This window comes from Aegilops tauschii, chromosome 4 (assembly GCF_002575655.3).
Source record: "Aegilops tauschii subsp. strangulata cultivar AL8/78 chromosome 4, Aet v6.0, whole genome shotgun sequence".
In the NCBI taxonomy this organism is placed as follows: domain Eukaryota; kingdom Viridiplantae; phylum Streptophyta; class Magnoliopsida; order Poales; family Poaceae; genus Aegilops; species Aegilops tauschii.
Genome location: NC_053038.3, coordinates 67,052,126 through 67,070,189, shown reverse-complemented (window position 1 = coordinate 67,070,189; position 18,064 = coordinate 67,052,126).

Sequence of the window (18,064 nt, the reverse complement as noted above, 5' to 3'; positions counted from 1 at the left end):
CGATCGCTCGACTGCCATCTCAGGCATCTCAGTCGATTGAGGAACCTGGACCTCAGGCGTCTTCCCGCTCAGTTCCGCGTCCCTCCTCCTCCTTCCCCTCAGCGGTACTTCTTCTTCATCGTCCGGGAGCACAACAACGTCTCGTGGTGCTGCAACACACAGAGAAAGTCAAAGAGATAGCTGACAAACAATCCAGTCGTCCAAATAAATTCAAGTCAGGCGGACTTACTGGCTTTGGAGGTAGCTGCATCGGCGGTTTCCTCATCGACTGGAGTCTTGTCGATATCCATATCAGTCGCAGCCGAGACCGGGATGTAAAGGTTCATCATCCGCTCGGTCAGTACAAGAGAATCGGTCAGAACAAGAAAATACAGGGAGAACATTTACCCAGAAGCAACAGGAACGTCCATCTTGATTTTAGGCAGGGTCTTCCGAGCCTTCGAAGGATTGATCTTGGGCTGCTTGGTGACCTTCTCAGCCAATTCTGGAGTCGAAGACCGAGCGCGCTTTTGAGATGGAGCGCTCAAGGCCACAGCCTTGCCGTGCCTGCCCGCGGGATCATGGTGCTGCTTGGATCGATGTTCGGAACGAGGTGGTGAGTCGGCTACCTCGTCGTCGTCTGACTCATCGCTCTCATCTTCATCACCGTCGGCTGGTGACTCCCACTCGCCGCTCTCCTCCGCGCTGTCCTCGCCTTCATGGTCCTGCTCTAGAGCTTGCTCGCCATTGGGCATTGAGTACATCTCTGTATAAATCTACAAAACAAGGAGCCGAGTGGAAATCAGTCGGATCAACAAACAGTCAGAAAACACATCCAAATTCAATCAAGTGTAGTGGCCAAACCTTGTCTGGCTGGTTGCTTTCGCTGAAAGGTTTGACCCTCCTGGCACCCCTGGGGTTGTCCTTGTTCCCGGTGATGCCCCTCAACCACTCGGCCACTGTTTTTGCCTCCACCTCCTCCGGATGAACCCGAGCGGTATCACCAGCCCCGGAGTACATCCACATGGAGTGGTCACGAGCTTGGAGTGATTGAATGCGTCGACTGAGGAACAGCTCCAGCAGATCCATGCCGGTGACACCTTGGTTGATCAGTTGAACTACTCTCTCGACCAACATGCCCGTCTCCGGCTTCTCCACGGTGGTCACTTTCAACGAAGATGGAGTTTGAACACGATCAAGAGAGAAAGGGGGAAGTCCAGTCGACTGGCCTGGAGTCGCAATATCCTGGCAATAGAACCAGGTCGACTGCCAGCCCCTTACCGACTCAAGAAGAGTCATCGAAGGGAAGGAACTCCTCTTCCTCTTCTGAATACCCAGACCCCCACACATCTGGATAACATGGGTTTTCTCGTCGTTCGAGTTCGCTTTCTTCACTGTTTGGGAGCGGATGGTGAAAATGTGCTTGAAAAGACCCCAGTGCGGTCGACACCCCAGAATATTCTCGCACATGGACACGAATGCGGCAAGGTATGTGATGGTGTTGGGAGTGAAATGATGGAGTTGAGCCCCGAAGAAATTCAAGAAACCTCGAAAGAAGGGGTGTGGAGGAAGCGAGAAACCGTGGTTGACATGGGTGGCAAGCAGAACACACTCACCCGGTTGCGGCTGTGGCTCTGTTTCCCCCTCCGGCAGCCGCGCGGACCCATGGACGATCAGCCCTGACTCGGCCATATCATCCAAGTCCTCCTGCTGAAGCAAGGAACAGATCCAATCTCCCTGGATCCAACCCCGCGGCAGCCCCGAGCGCGATGAAGATCCCCGATTCGTCTTCTTGCCTTTCGCCGCCCCTGTCGCCTTCTTTGCGCGCTCCAGTGCTGCCGTTTTCTCCTTCCCCATGGCGGCGGAGCGGAGGCGTCGAGAGTGGAGAAGTCGGATGGGGTGAAAGAGCGAGAGGAAGAAGAAGGAGAATGGGCACGCACAGTGCGGACGCCTCGGCCTCGCCGCTTTTAAAGGCCCACTTCCGAGTGGCTGACGCGTGGGTCCGGGCGATCCTGTCAAATCCCGCAACAGTCGTACACGGGATACGTGGCGAAAAAGGTGGCACAGAAATCGAAACATCCTGTTTATCCACTCCGCTTACCACGGCACGCTCCGCCTGGCGCGCTTTCACCGAAATTTCGAATCCCGCAAAATCCGGGATCCTCTGCAACCGATCACGCCAAAGATTTCGTCTCAAAGACAACACTCGGCGGGTGACTTTATAAAAACCAATCGGCAATTCCTGAATCGATCAAGGCGACTGAAACGAAGCCGAAGTACCAACACTAGCCTCCGTTCAGAGATGAGTTCTTGAGAAAGGCAAGGATCAAAGCAAGATCAACTTCAACCTTCTTTTCACTCGGACCTCAATCCATTCGGGGGCTAATGATGAGGACATAGACCTAGGGTAGGGCGATAGGCCTGACCTATACGTCCTACCTAAGGTCCTTGTCCTAGAAGCAAAGAAGTTCAAGAGCAAATAGAGAGGGCTCAACAAAGGTGTCGAGTGCAATCCACTCGACCTACCATTCACTCGGAGATCTCTCCTTATTTAGGTCACTCGACCACTCAACCACTCGACGTGCAGAAGACCTAAAGCCACTCTGCGCAGCAACGGTCGGACGTTTACTCATAGACTTAATGATCATTTATAGCACTTTATTATTGACGTTACCTGTAACGCTCTCACTTTATGTACATTGAATCCTGTGTAACGGAGGGAAGCTGGGGTCCTGGCACACTCTATATAAGCCACCCCCCTCCTCTGAGACAAGGGTTCACACCCCTTGTAACACACACACGCATATAATCCAGTCGACCGCCTCCGGGCTCCGAGACGTAGGGATGTTACTTCCTCCGAGAAGGGCCTGGACTTGTAAAACTCTTGCGTACAACTTCTCCATAGCTAAGATCTTGCCTCTACATCCCTACCCCCCATTCTACTGTCAGACTTAGAACCACGACACCTGCCGGTTGTCGATATTACAAAACATGATCATCTCATACAACAACGTATATCACATCACGTCTTGACCATATCACATCACAACGTGCCCTGCAAAAACAAGTTAGACGTCCTCTACTTTGTTGTTGCAAGTTTTACGTCGCTGCTACGGGCTTCTAGCAAGAACCGTTCTTACCTACGGCAAAAACACAATGGTGATTCATCAAGTTTGCTATTTTAACCTTCTTCAAGGACCGACCGCAGTCAAATTTGATTCAACTAAAGTAGGAGAAACAGACACCCGCTAGCCACCTTTATGCAAAACTAGTTGCATGTCTGTCGGTGGAACCGGTCTCATGTACGTGGACATTTAAGGTTGGTCCGGGCCGCTTCATCCCACAATACCGCCGAATCAAAATAAGACATTGGAGGTAAGCAATATGACCATCACCGCCCACAACTCTTTGTGTTCTACTCGTGCATATCATCTACGCATAGACCTGGCTCGGATGCCACTGTTGGGAAATGTTGCATGGAAAACAAAACAACTTCTACGCACACGCAAGATCTATCCATGGAGATGCATAACAACGAGAGGGGGGAGTGTGTCTACGTACCCTTGTAGACCATAAGCGGAAACGTTTAGTAACGTGGTTGATACAAATCATCATCCGGGACTCCGAACAACATTCGGTCACCAAAACACATAACTCATAATACAAATCATCATCGAACGTTAAGCGTGCGGACCCTACGGGTTCGAGAACTATGTACACATGACCGAGACACCTCTCCGGTCAATAACCAATAGTAGAACCTGGATGCCCATATTGGCTCCTACATATTCTACGAAGATCTTTATAGGTCGAACCGTTATGACAACATACGTAATTCCCTTTGTCCATCGGTATGTTACTTGCTCGAGATTTGATCGTCGGTATCTCTATACCTAGTTCAATCTCGTTACCGGCAAGTCTCTTTACTCGTTCCGTAATGCAACATCTCGTAACTAACTCATTAGTCATTTGCTTGCAAGGCTTCTTATGATGTGTATTACCGAGAGGGCCATAGGGGAGAGAGGAGGCAGCCCATAAGGGGTGGCCGCGCCCCCTCCCATGGGGAGTCTGAATTGGACTAGGGGAGGGGGCGCGCCCCCCTTTCCTTCTCCTCCTCCCTCTCCTTCCCCCTTTCCCCCTCCGGAAGAAAGAAGGGGGAAGCCGAATTGGACATGGAGTCCAAGTCGGTTTCCTCCACCCATGACGCGCCCCTTGTGGCCGGCCTCCTCCCCTCCTTCTTTATATACAGGGGCAGGGGGGCACCCCAAAGCACATCAATTGTTCTTAGCCATGTGCGGTGCCCCCTCCACCGTTTACTCCTCCGGTCATATTGTCGTAGTGCTTAGGCGAAGCCCTGCACGGATCACTTCACCATCACCGTCACCACGCCATCGTGCTGACAAAACTCTCCCTCGACACTTTGCTGGATCAAGAGTTCAAGGGACGTCATCGAGCTGAACATGTGCTGAACTCGGAGGTGTCGTACGTTCGGTACTTGATCGGTTGGATCGTGAAGACGTTCGACTACATCAACCGCGTTAAACTAACGCTTCCGCTTTCGGTCTACGAGGGTACGTGGACACACTCTCCCCCTCCCGTTGATATGCATCCCCTAGATAGATCTTGCGTGATCGTAGGAATTTTTTGAAATTGCATGCTACGTTCCCCAACAGTGGTATCAGAGCCAGGTCTATGCGTAGATGATATGCACGACTAGAACACAAAGAGTTGTGGGCGATGATAGTCATACTGCTTACCACCAACGTCTTATTTTGATTCGGCGGTATTGTTGGATGAAGCGGCCCAGACCAACCTTACATGACCGCGTTCATGAGACCGGTTCCACCGACAAACATGCAACTTGTTTTGCATAAAGGTGGCTGGCGGGTGTCTGTTTCTCCAACTTTAGTTGAATCGAATTTGACTACGGTCGGTCCTTGTTGAAGGTTAAAATGCAAACTTGACGAAACATCGTTGTGGTTTTGATGCGTTGGTAAGAACAGTTCTTACTAGAAGCCCGTAGCAGCCACGTAAAACTTGCAACAACAAAGTAGAGGACGGCTAACTTGTTTTTGCAGGGCATGTTGTGATGTGATATGGTCAAGACATGATGTAATATATGTTGATGTATGAGAAGATCATGTTTTGTAAAAGTTATCGGCAACTGGCAGGAGCCTTATGGTTGTTGCTTTATTGTATGAGATGCACACGCCATGTAATTGTTTTACTTTATCACTATGCGTTAGCAATAGTTGTAGAAGCAATAGTTGGCGAGACGACCACGACGCTACGATGGAGATCAAGCTATCAAGCCGGTGACGATGGATATCATGACGATGCTTTGGAGATGGAGATCAAAGGCACAAGATGATGATGGCCATATCATGTCACATATTTTGATTGCATGTGATGTTTATCTTTTATGAATCTTATTTTGCTTAGTACGGCGGTAGCATTATAAGATGATCCCTTACTAAAATTTCAAGGTATAAGTGTTCTCCCCGAGTATGCACCGTTGCGACAGTTCATCGTGCCGAGACACCACGTGATGATCGGGTGTGATAAGCTCTATGTTCACATACAACGGGTGCAAGACAGTTTTGCACGTGCGGAATACTCGGGTTAAACTTGATGAGCCTAGCATGTACAGACATGGCCTCGGAACACTGGAGACCGAAAGGTCGAGCGTGAATCATATACTCCCTCTGTCCCATAATATAAGAACGTTTTTACACTAGTGTAGTGTAAAAAACGTTCTTATATTTTGGGACAGAGGGAGTAGTAGATATGATCAACATAGAGATGTTCACCATTGAAAACTACTCCATCTCACGTGATGATCGGACATGGTTTAGTTGATTTGGATCACGTGATCATTTAGATGACTCGAGGGATGTCTATCTAAGTGGGAGTTCTTAAGTAATATGATTAATTGGACATAATTTATCATGAACTTAGTCCTGATAGTTTTTGGCATATCTATGTTGTCGTCAATGGCCCGTGCTACCGTTCCTTTGAATTTTAATGCGTTCCTAGAGAAAGCTAAGTTGAAAGACGATGGCAGCAACTAACGGACTGGGTCCGTACTTGAGGATTATCCTTGTTGCTGCACAGAAGAATTATGTCCTTGATGCACCGCTAGGTGTGCCACCCCCTCCGGCAACTGCGGACATTGTGAATGCCTGGCAGTCGCGTGTTGATGACTACTCGATAGTTCAGTGTGCCATGCTTTACGGCTTAGAATCGGGACGTCAAAGACGTTTCGAACGTCATGGAGCATATGAGATGTTCCAAGAGTTGAAGTTAATATTTCAAGCAAATGCCCGAGTTGAGAGATATGAAGTCTCCAACAAGTTCTATAGCTGCAAGATGGAGGAGAACAGTTCTGTCAGTGAACACATACTTAGAATGTCTCGGTACCATAACCACTTGATTCAGCTGGGAGTTAATCTTTCGGATGATAGTGTTATTGACAGAGTTCTTCAATCACTGCCACCAAGCTATAAAGGCTTCATGATGAACTCTAATATGCAAGGGATGGAAAAGACTATTACCGAGCTCTTCGCAATGCTCAAAGCTGCGGAGGTAGAAATCAAGAAGGAGCATCAAGTGTTGACCACTAGTTTCAAGAAAAAGGGCAAAGGAAAGAAGGGTAACTTCAAGAAGAATGGCAAGCAAGTTGCCACTCCCGGGAAGAAGCCCAAGTCTGGACCTAAGCCTGAAACTGAGTGCTTCTACTGCAAAGGGATTGGTCACTTGAAGCGGAACTGCCCCAAGTATTTGGCAGATAAGAAGGATGGCAAAGTGAACAAAGGTATATTTGATATACATGTTATTGATGTGTACCTTACTAATGCTCGTAGTAGTGCCTGGGTATTTGATACCGGTTCGGTTGCTCATATTTGTAAATCGAAACAGGGGCTACGGATTAAACGAAGATTGGCTAAGGACGAGGTGATGATGCGCGTCGGGAATGGTTCCAAGGTCGATGTGATCGCCGTCGGCACGCTACCTCTACATCTACCTTCGAGATTAGTTTTAGACCTGAATAATTGTTATTTGGTGCCAGCGTTGAGCATGAACATTATATCTGGATCTTGTTTGATGCGAGACGGTTATTCATTTAAATCAGAGAATAATGGTTGTTCTATTTATATGAGTAATATCTTTTATGGTCATGCACCCTTGAAGAGTGGTCTATTTTTGTTGAATCTCGATTGTGGTGATACACATATTCATAATATTGATGCCAAAAGATGCAAAGTTGATAATGATAGTGCAACATATTTGTGGCACTGCTGTTTAGGTCATACTGGTGTAAAGCGCATGAAGAAACTCCATGCAGATGGACTTTTGGAATCACTTGATTATGAATCATTTGATGCTTGCGAACCATGCCTCATGGGCAAGATGACTAAGACTTCGTTCTCCGGAACAATGGAGCGAGCTACTGACTTATTGGAAATAATACATACCGATGTATGTCGTCCGATGAGTGTTGAGGCTCGCGACGGGTATCGTTATTTTCTAACCTTCACAGATGATTTGAGCAGATATGGGTATATCTACTTAACAGAACACAAGTCTGAAACATTTGAAAAGTTCAAAGAATTCCAGAGTGAAGTGGAGAATCATCGTAACAAGAAAATAAAGTTTCTATGATCTAATCGCGGAGGCGAATATTTGAGTTGTGAGTTTGGCCTTCATTTAAAACAATGTGGAATAGTTTCACAACTCACGCCACCTGGAACACCACAACGTAATGGTGTGTCCGAACATCGCAACCGTACTTTATTAGATATGGTGCGATCTATGATGTCTCTTACCGATTTACCATTATTGTTTTGGGATTATGCATTAGAGACAGCTACATTCACGTTAAATAGGGCACCGTCTAAATCCGTTGAGACGACACCGTATGAACTGTGGTTTGGCAAGAAACCTAAGTTGTCGTTTCTTAAAGTTTGGGGTTGCGATGCTTATGTGAAAAAGCTTCAACCTGATAAGCTCGAACCCAAATTGGAGAAGTGCATCTTCATGGGATACCCAAAAGAGATTGTTGGGTACACCTTCTATCACAGATCCGAAGGCAAGATCTTTGTTGCTAAGAATGGATACTTTCTAGAGAAGGAGTTTCTCTCGAAAGAAGTGAGTGGGAGGAAAGTAGAACTTGATGAGGTAATTGTACCTTCTCTTGAATTGGAAAGTAGTTCATCACAGAAATCAGTTCTAGTGATGCCTACACCAATTAGCGAGGAAGCTAATGATAATGATCATGAAACTTCAGATCAAGTTACTACCGAACCTCATAGGTCAACCGGAGAACGTTCCGCACCAGAGTGGTACAGTAATCCTGTTCTGGAAGTGATGTTACTAGACCATGACGAACCTACGAACTATGAGGAAGCGGTGATGAGCCTAGATTCCGCAAAATGGCTTGAGGCCATGAAATCTGAGATGGGATCCATGTATGAGAACAAAGTATGGACTTTGGTGGGCTTGGGCAAGCCATAGAGAATAAATGGATCTTCAAGAAGAAGACTGACGCTGATGGTAATGTTACTGTCTACAAAGCTCGACTTGTCGCGAAAGGTTTTCGACAAGGAGTTGAGTACGATGAGACCTTCTCACCTGTAGCGATGCTTAAGTCTGTCCGAATCTTGTTAGCAGTTGCCGCATTTTATGATTATGAAATCTGACAAATGGATGTCAAAACTGCATTCCTTAATGGATATCTTAAAGAAGAGTTGTATATGATGCAACCAGAAAGTTTTTGTCGATCCTAAAGGTGCTGACAAAGTGTGCTAGCTCCAACGATCCATTTATGGACTGGTGCAAGCATCTCGGAGTTGGAATATACGCTTTGATGAGGTGATCAAAGCATATGGTTTTATACAGACTTTTGGAGAAGCCTGTATTTACAAGAAAGTGAGTGGGAGCTCTGTAGCATTTCTAATATTATATGTGGATGACATATTGTTGATTGGAAATGATATAGAATCTCTGGATAGCATAAAAGGATACTTGAATAAGAGTTTTTCAATGAAAGACCTTGGTGAAGCTGCTTATATATTGGGCATCAAGATCTATAGAGATAGATCAAGACGCTTAATTGGACTTCCACAAAGTACATACCTTGATAAGATTTTGAAGAAGTTCAAAATGGATCAGTCAAAGAAAGGGTTCTTGCATGTGTTACAAGGTGTGAAGTTGAGTCAGACTCATAGCCTGACCACTGCTGAAGATAGAGAGAAAACGAAAGTCATTCCCTATGCTTCTGCCATAGGTTCTATCATGTATGCTATGTTGTGTACCAGACCTGATGTGTGCCTTGCTATAAGTATAGCACGGAGGTACCAAAGTAATCCAGGAGTGGATCACTGGACAGCGGTCAAGAACATCCTGAAGTACTTGAAAAGGACTAAGGATATGTTTCTCGTTTATGGAGGTGACAAAGAGCTCGTCGTAAATGGTTACATCGATGCTAGTTTTGACACTGATCCGGATGACTCTAAGTCACAAACCGGATACGTATTTATATTGAATGGTGGAGCTGTCAGTTGGTGCAGTTCCAAGCAAAGCGTCGTGGCGGGATCTACGTGTGAAGCGGAGTACATAGCTGCTTCGGAAGCATCAAATGAAGGAGTCTGGATGAAGGAGTTCATATCCGATCTAGGTGTAATACCTAGTGCATCGGGTCCAATGAAAATCTTTTGTGACAATACTAGAGCAATAGCCTTGGCGAAGGAATCCAGATTTCACAAAAGAACCAAACACATCAAGAGACGCTTCAACTCCATCCGTGATCAAGTCAAGGAGGGAGACATAGAGATTTGCAAAATACATACGGATCTGAATGTGGCAGACCCGTTGACTAAGCCTCTTCCACTAGCAAAACATGATCAGCACCAAGACTCCATGGGTGTTAGAATCATTACAATGTAATCTAGATTATTGACTCTAGTGCAAGTGGGAGACTGAAGGAAATATGCCCTAGTGGCAATAATAAAGTTGTTATTTATATTTCCTTATGTCATGATAAATATCTATTATTCATGCTAGAATTGCATTAACCGGAAACTTGATACATGTGTGGATACATAGACAAAACATAGTGTCCCTAGTAAGCCTCTACTAGACTAGCTCGTTAATCAAAGATGGTTAAGTTTCCTGACCATAGACATGTGTTGTCATTTGATCAATGGGATCACATCATTAGGAGAATGATGTGATGGACAAGACCCATCCGTTAGCTTAGCATAATGATCGTTAAGTTTTATTGCTACTGCTTTCTTCATGACTTATACATATTCCTTTGACTATGAGATTATGCAACTCCCGAATACCGGAGGAATACCTTGTGTGCTATCAAATGCCACAACGTAAAATGGTGATTATAAAGATGCTCTACAGGTATCTCCGAAGGTGTTTTGTTGGGTTGGCATAGATCGAGATTAGGATTTGTCATTCCGAGTATCGGAGAGGTATCTCTGGGCCCTCTCGGTAATGCACATCATAATAAGCCTTGCAAGCAATGTGACTAATGAGTTAGTTACGGGATGATGCATTACGGAACGAGTAAAGAAACTTGCCGACAACGAGATTGAACAAGGTATGAGGATACCGACGATTGAATCTCGGGCAAGTAACATACCGATGACAAAGGGAATAACGTATGTTATCATTACGGTTCGACCGATAAAGATCTTCATAGAATATGTGGGAGCCAATATGAGCATCCAGGTTCCACTATTGGTTATTGACCGGAGAGGTGTCTCGGTCATGTCTACATAGTTCTCGAACCCATTGGGTCCGCACGCTTAACGCTCGATGACGATTTGTATTATGAGTTATGTGTTTTGGTGACCGAAGTTTGTTCGGAGTCCCGGGTGAGATCACGGACATGATGAGGAGTCTTGAAATGGTCGAGAGGTAAAGATTGATATATTGGACGATGGTATTCGGACATCGGAATAGTTCCGGAATGTTTCGGGTATTTTTCGGAGGTTTTTTTTACATCTGTGCCCCTGGTTCCTTAGCTCTACTCATTCATCCCCACGCTCTTAACTTTTGCTCAGTTTTCCCCACCCCCTTGCCCGAAACCCTCAGAAGAGGTCACAACGGATGTCGCCGTCGGGTCAGTGCTTTGACCGTTAACTCTGACGAGTGGGGCCGCGTTGGGCGGTGTAGCTGTTCGACCGATGGGCCGTGGTTTCGTTGGGTCGTCCCTTGCATTAAACGCATGCGCGCGCCGCCACGACAGAAGCCTGCTATGCATGCACCCAATAAGCCTGCCTGCATGGTTCGATGCGCGCCGCTACGATGCGCCGACCGAGCCTGCATGCGCTGATGCGTGCCGCCACGATGCACTGACCGAGCCGCTTTCGTGCACGGCAGCTGCCACGGATGCAGCGACGGTCGCTGCCGCTGGTTCCTCTCTTCTTGCACGCTTGTCTCCTCGATTTAGAGCGTCGTTTTTTACGATCAGTTGCAGCCTTTTCGATCCACTCGCATTTGCACCCGTTTTGCTACGACAAATAAATTGAGCAAATATGTTGTGGCTGCATGCACTAGCTAGGTGGCTACATATTTGTGGCTTGTGTAAAAAAAAGAAGGGTTCGTTGTGGCTGCATGCACTAGGTGGTTACTAACAAAGCGAGCTCTCTAAGAAAACAATCGACAAACATGTAGATAGGGCCAACAAGCCCATAGCACGATCACATAGTTGAAACTAGGAAGAACTTCATAATAGAATAGATACAAAACTTAATAATAGAACTTGATAAAAGGGCCAACAAGCCCATACCATCTCCAACATAGTTCAATTACAACTTAACATAACATAGACTCAAAAAAATAGATAGAGGGTTTAGAACCCTAGACGCCGCCTTCTCCACCTCACTCCTCCTCCGGGCGCCCTTCATTGCTCCTCCGGGGCGTTGTCGATGGGGTACGGAAGAGTGTGCATGCGCGATGCGGTGGGGAAGATGTTGGTGTACTCCGTGAACATGTTGTGGGTGGTGAAAGTGATGAACTCGCAGCCACACCAAAACACTCGGCCGAGGAGGTAGAAGGCGTCGAATGTGTTGGTGAAGTGGGCAAGGAGATCAACCACCACCCCGTTTTGGATGACCTCCTCGACACAGAACATCCTTGGAGATCCCCGCGAGAGGTGGTGGTAGCCGGATGCGAGGAAGCGGTGAAGTTCCTTGCGGTCCTCCACCTTGATATCGCCCACACACGTAGTGTGCGCTCAACATACACGCCAGGAGGGTAGAGCCTCTCCGACACGGTGGGTGGGAAGTGGTAGGTTGGTCTGGTGTACTGCATGGCTGAGGATGTGCTAGAAGAAGGAGAAGTGGTCGAAGAGCAAGAAGGGCAGATGGCAGAGAGGATGGGAGATGGATGAGGGATGGCAGAGGTAGAGGGTGGCTTAAATAGTCGTAGTGCTACGTGTTATTTGGCCATGGCAATAACAAGGTCAAATGTGAAGTAGCCCGTTTTCAAACCCACCGCAGCATCGGGAGTGTACACGCGTGGGAGACGGTGGTTTGAAAAAGAAGAAAAAAAGAAGCTAATTGCACGCGTGGGAATCTGTGGTCATATATATTATATAAAAAAGAGACAATTTTTGAATAGTTTTTGGCCATTTTGCATGATAAAAATAAATTTGGCCCTTAAAAATTTGGTCATTTTGCATTTGTATAGAACAAAAAGAACTAAATTTTGCTACGCAATGTCAATTGATTTCAAACGATGCAAAAATACAGAGCCAGCACGTTCACAAAAAACAGAGCAAACGATGCAAAAAAACGACGCAATTCGACGGCCCAACCAGAGCTTGGTTTCCTTTTGGGCCCAATAACAACTTTTTTTTCGCGGAGTCAGTGGCGGGCGAGCAGCCGGCCACGACCAATAGGATCGCCTCTCGCGGATCGCCCCACGATCCAACGATGCGGAGCCTTCGCGGAGTCAGTGGTGGGCGAGCAGCCGAGCACAACCAATAGGATCGCCTCTCGCGGATCGCCCGACGATCCAACGATGCGGAGCCGTCCTTGTGATCCAACGGCGCGGATGAGAATTTTAGTATTTGAAAGAAGTAAAGAATACAAAAAATAAGCCATTGCCTCCATTCATTCCCGTGTACTGTACTGCGCAACAGCTGCATTGGTATGGCGACACGAGTTGGACTGCTAGCTGCCATGCCAAAAACTCGCAGGGGTACGAAGGTGCGGGGGCACACTCGCGATTCGCGAAGTAATTAGATCCCGCATAAGAGCATAGTAAGTTTTAAGTTTCAATCATTGAAACTTCTGAGTTTTCAACTGAAACTTGCGATCTTCTCGCTCACTTTTACGAAGTTTTATAGATAAAATTATAAGACATTTTTTCTGTCAATCATAGATATAAAAATCGAGTTTCTCATACTAAGTTTCGAGAGTAGAAACTTAACGTTTATTTTCAAAATTGACAAAATGTACTCAAAATGGATCTTATTTGAAAGATCTCATCCCGAGAAACACAAATTTGAAAGCAGAACTTAATTTGAACTTTTTGTTATAAAGATATAAAGTTTTAAAATCAAGAGCCAAAAATAATAGCACCTGTGCTCCAAGTCCTCTCCCACTGCCATGCATGCTTTTGACTATCACCTACCCGCTGGCATTGCATGTGGAGTAAATTGCACAGAAGTACCACAATTGGGGCATTGGAAGCAGATTGGTATCAAGATTGGTAATTTTTACGTGTCAGTACCAAGATTGGGGCTAGCCGTTGCAAAAAAGACTAAAAGCTCGTTTTGTACGTATTGACACTAAAGCTGACCGATTGGGCCCGCCCGTCAGGCGCCACGCTGGCCAGTGCGCGCGTCGCCTGCGCTAGCTGCGCGCTGACTCGGACGAGGCCGGACCGTTGGTGCGACCGAGCCAGACCCCGACCCTGCTCTGCCCTGTTCATTTTCCTCGCACCCTCGCCGGCGGCTGCCTCCCCGCCCGCCCCGCCGCCGCCGCACCACGCCGTCGTAGCCATGGATCGAACTGCTTAGGCGCTGTCACCTCCCTCACGCCCTCCTCTCCCCCGCGGCTGCTGTGCCCTAGGCGACGATGGCCTCGGTGACTCCGGCAGGCGGCGATGGCCTGGGCGATGCGAGCGGAGGCGACCTCCCCCGCTTCGATGGCAGTGGCGGCTACTCCAGCTCGGAGTACAGTAGCGCGGAGGAAGATTTTGCGGAGCCGGCGTTGTCGATGGAGCAGAGGCTGCGGATGGCGCGAATTTGGGTGGACAACCCTAGCACCGCCCATCACTGGACTCATGGCTTCGGTGGTGTTCTGTAAGTGCTCCACTGTTCCATTCTTGCTCCATTCTTGCTCACTGAAATTGGGGATTAGGGTTAGAGTTTACTGCCTGCATGTTTAGCACTCTAATTGCTAGGCCTAACTAGAGCAGAGTAGTATAGTGGATTACATGAGTCCTAACTAGAGCAGAGTAGCATTATGTGTTACCTAACTGGAGCCGAGCAGAGCAGCATCAGTGGATTACATTGTTATTTCTTAGTCCAAATTGTCAGAGCAGCATTAGGTGTTACCTATCTAGGGTAAATAAAAGCTTTGCTTATATGTTAACTTAAACAAAGCTCTGTTTATATGTTAACTTGTGTATATGTTAACTTAAACAAAACTCTGTTTATATGTTAACTTGTTTATATGTTAACTGAAACAAATATTTGTTTATATGTTAGACAATATGTTAAGTAAAATTGTTTATTAACCAATTTTGTCTGTTATTTCATTTTGCAGTTTGTATGATGACATTTTGGATGTTAGGTTCTTTTTTGATGCTTCAGAAATGTTAGAGCTGAAGCTCTGCAGTTCAGATGTAACATACCTGAATATGATTGCAGTGATGGAAACCCAAGGATTTAGTGAATATGATCTGCTGTTTCACATTGAGAATCCAGATTTAGGGGAGAAAGAATTGGAGATGGTAGAGAGTAATGCTGAGTTGCAACTAGTAAAGAGGCAGGTTGAGGAGTGTAAGGTTTTAAATTTGCTAGTGAGGGCATGTCCACCTCCTTGCAGCAAGTTTGAGAGGCAAGAATTATCCACTGTTGTGTATGAAGAGCCTGTGTTATATGATCTCAGTGAGCCACCCATCTATGCTGTTGATGAAGAAGGAGTTGCCTTTGAAAGTCAGAGTAGCAGCTGCAGTTTAGTAGCTCATGGTACTGGTGTTTGCACACAAGAGAGCAAGAATGTAAAGGAAAACTGAAAGCTGTTTTGGAAATAGAAGAAGAAGAGGGATATGATGGCAGTGGTGGTTCTGATTGTGAAGGTGAAGATGACAGTGATGTAAACCCTTTTTATATGGGTGATGCTGATGACATAGAGATGGATGAGGGAAAGAAACAGAGAGAGTATGATGAAGTAGAAGAGGAAGAAACAGATGATGAAGAATCTGAGGAGGAAGAAATGGTGCATTACTCTGGTAACACAGAGGTTGAGAAACCTTTTGAAATGGATGAAGATGACAAGGTTGTTTCACAGGATGAAGAAACTGTAATTGTACATGAAGAGAAGAAGAAGAAGAAACAGAAGCTTCCAGTTAGGAAAGGGCCTACAACAAGGACACATTCAAGTGTAGTTTAAGAGGAGGAACCTGATTTCCAACCTTCATCTGATGAAGAAGAGAAAGGATTGTTGAAGGAGGCTGATGATGATGGTTATGAGCCATTGTCATTTGTGCTGCCAAAGAAAAGGAAGAGCAGGGCAAAGCAGAGGCCTCCTAGAAAATGGTACAATGAGAAAATGGAGGCACCACATGAGCAATTATGTCTACAGATGTGTTTCAAGGATCAACATCAGAGAGGCTTTGTTGAACTTACACATCACTCAAGGCAGAAACTTCAAATATCATAGGAACTCAGATCAAAGAATAATTGTAGAATGCAACCAAAAACATTGCAACTTCTTTATGGTGGCATCAGTTATAAAAGGTGAAACTACTTTTGTAATTAAGAAGATGAGAATTAAGCACACTTGCCCTATTAGTACAGAGACAACAAGGGTAAGTGCCAAGTGGCTTGCACAGAAGTATGAGTCACTGTTCAGATCTGATCTAACAACTGGCATTCAGACTTTGATTGATGCCTGCATGGAGAAGTATGGTGTGGATGTGCCCAAGTCAATGGCATATAGGGCAAAGAACCTAGCTATTGATGTTGTGCTAGGAGACCACAAGAAGCAATACCCTAGGTTGAAAGACTATGCTCAGACAGTGATGGATACAAACCCTGGGAGTAGAGTAGTAGTCACTACTGTAACTCCAACACCCACTGAAAAAATCCCCCATCCAGGTCCAAGATTCCATGCTATGTTCTATTGCATCAATGGAGCAAGGGAGGGGTTTCTCAAGGGGTGCAGACCATTCATTGGTTAGTTTGTTCACCTTGTGCATTAGTTACATATTGTTTCATCTTGAAATGCATTTGAATGTTTTTAATACTGAATTTGCCTGCTCAGGTGTTGATGGGTGCTTCATTAAGTTAACTACTGGTGCTCAACTACTTGCTGCCACTGGTAGAGATGGCAATAACAATATATACCCACTAGCATTTGGTATTGTTGGGCAAGAGGACACACCTAACTGGTGTTGGTTTCTACACCAACTTAAAATCTGCCTAGGAGGAGAAGTGGGAAGGTTTGGTCCATATACAATAATGTCAGATAGACAAAAGGTATGTGCTTGCATCTTATGTCATTGTTCCTATATGGTTGTTTTGTGCTAGATAGTAGCTTAGCTAGTTTAATTGTGTGTCCCAGGGCCTACTAAATGCAGTGAATGTTGTCTTTCCTAAGTGCAACCAAAGGTTCTGCCTTAGGCATATCTATGCAAACTTCCAAAATGCTGGGTTTAGGGGGGAAGATCTGAAAAAGTGTATGGATAATGCTGCCTATGCATATAGTGAACACAAATTTAACATTGCAATGAATGACCTTAGAGCTGAGTGTGAGCAAGCTTGGGAGTGGCTTTGTCAAATACCCAAGAAAACATGGGCAAGGCATGCATTTGACACAAACTGCAAGACTGACCTTGTAGTTAACAATTTATCTGAGGTGTTCAACAAGTATGTCCTAGATGTTAGGAAGAAACCAATTAGGACAATGTGTGATGGAATAAAGGATAAGCAGATGGTGAGGTGGCATAGGAATAGGGAGAGTGGAAAGAAAGCTATATGGGACATAACACCCCATTATAGTGAGAAGCTAGAGGTTGAGAAGGAGAGGGCCAAATATTGCAAACCAATTCAAGCTAGTGTGGACTTGTGGCAAGTTACAAGTGGGCAGCAAACCCATGCTGTTAACTTGCAAATGCACACATGTGGGTGCAGAAAATGGGACCTAAGTGGCATCCCATGTAACCATGCCATCTCAGCAATTAACAAGGCCAAAAGAAAACCAGAGGATTATGTCAGCAAGTTCTTCAAGAAAGAAATTTATCTGGCAGCTTATGAACCAATGATCTATCCAGTTCCTGGTGAGCATGACTGGACAAGGACCCCTGGTCCAGACATTGACCCACCTGCATTTAAAGTGAAGAGAGGAAGAAAGAAAGAGAAGAGGATCAAGGGGAGATTTGAAGTTCCAAAGCCTAAGGACACATCCAGAATGGGGACTATAACATGTGGCAATTGTGGACTGCAAGGACATAGGTACACAAGCTGCAACAAGCAGTTGAAGCCTGAGCTGGCTTTGAGGAAGAACAAACATGTGGTAATCCTCTAATAAGTAGTAACAAGTTTTCCTTCTTGTACATTCTATTTTTTTAAGTACTAACTCATTTTCCTTCTTTGTTTATGCAAGCCTCTTGCAAGGAATTCCAATGCTGGTGCTGCTGCTACTACACAAGCATCAAGAACTTCTCATCCAGCTCCTACAACAACACCAACAGCTGGAACAGGAGCTGGGAGAGGAGCTGGGAGAGGAGCTGGGAGAGGGGCTGCAGCTGCAGCTGCTGGGAGTGGTGCTGCTAGAGGTGCTGGTAGAGGTGCTGCACCAGGTGCTGGGAGAGGTGCTGCACCAGGTGCTGG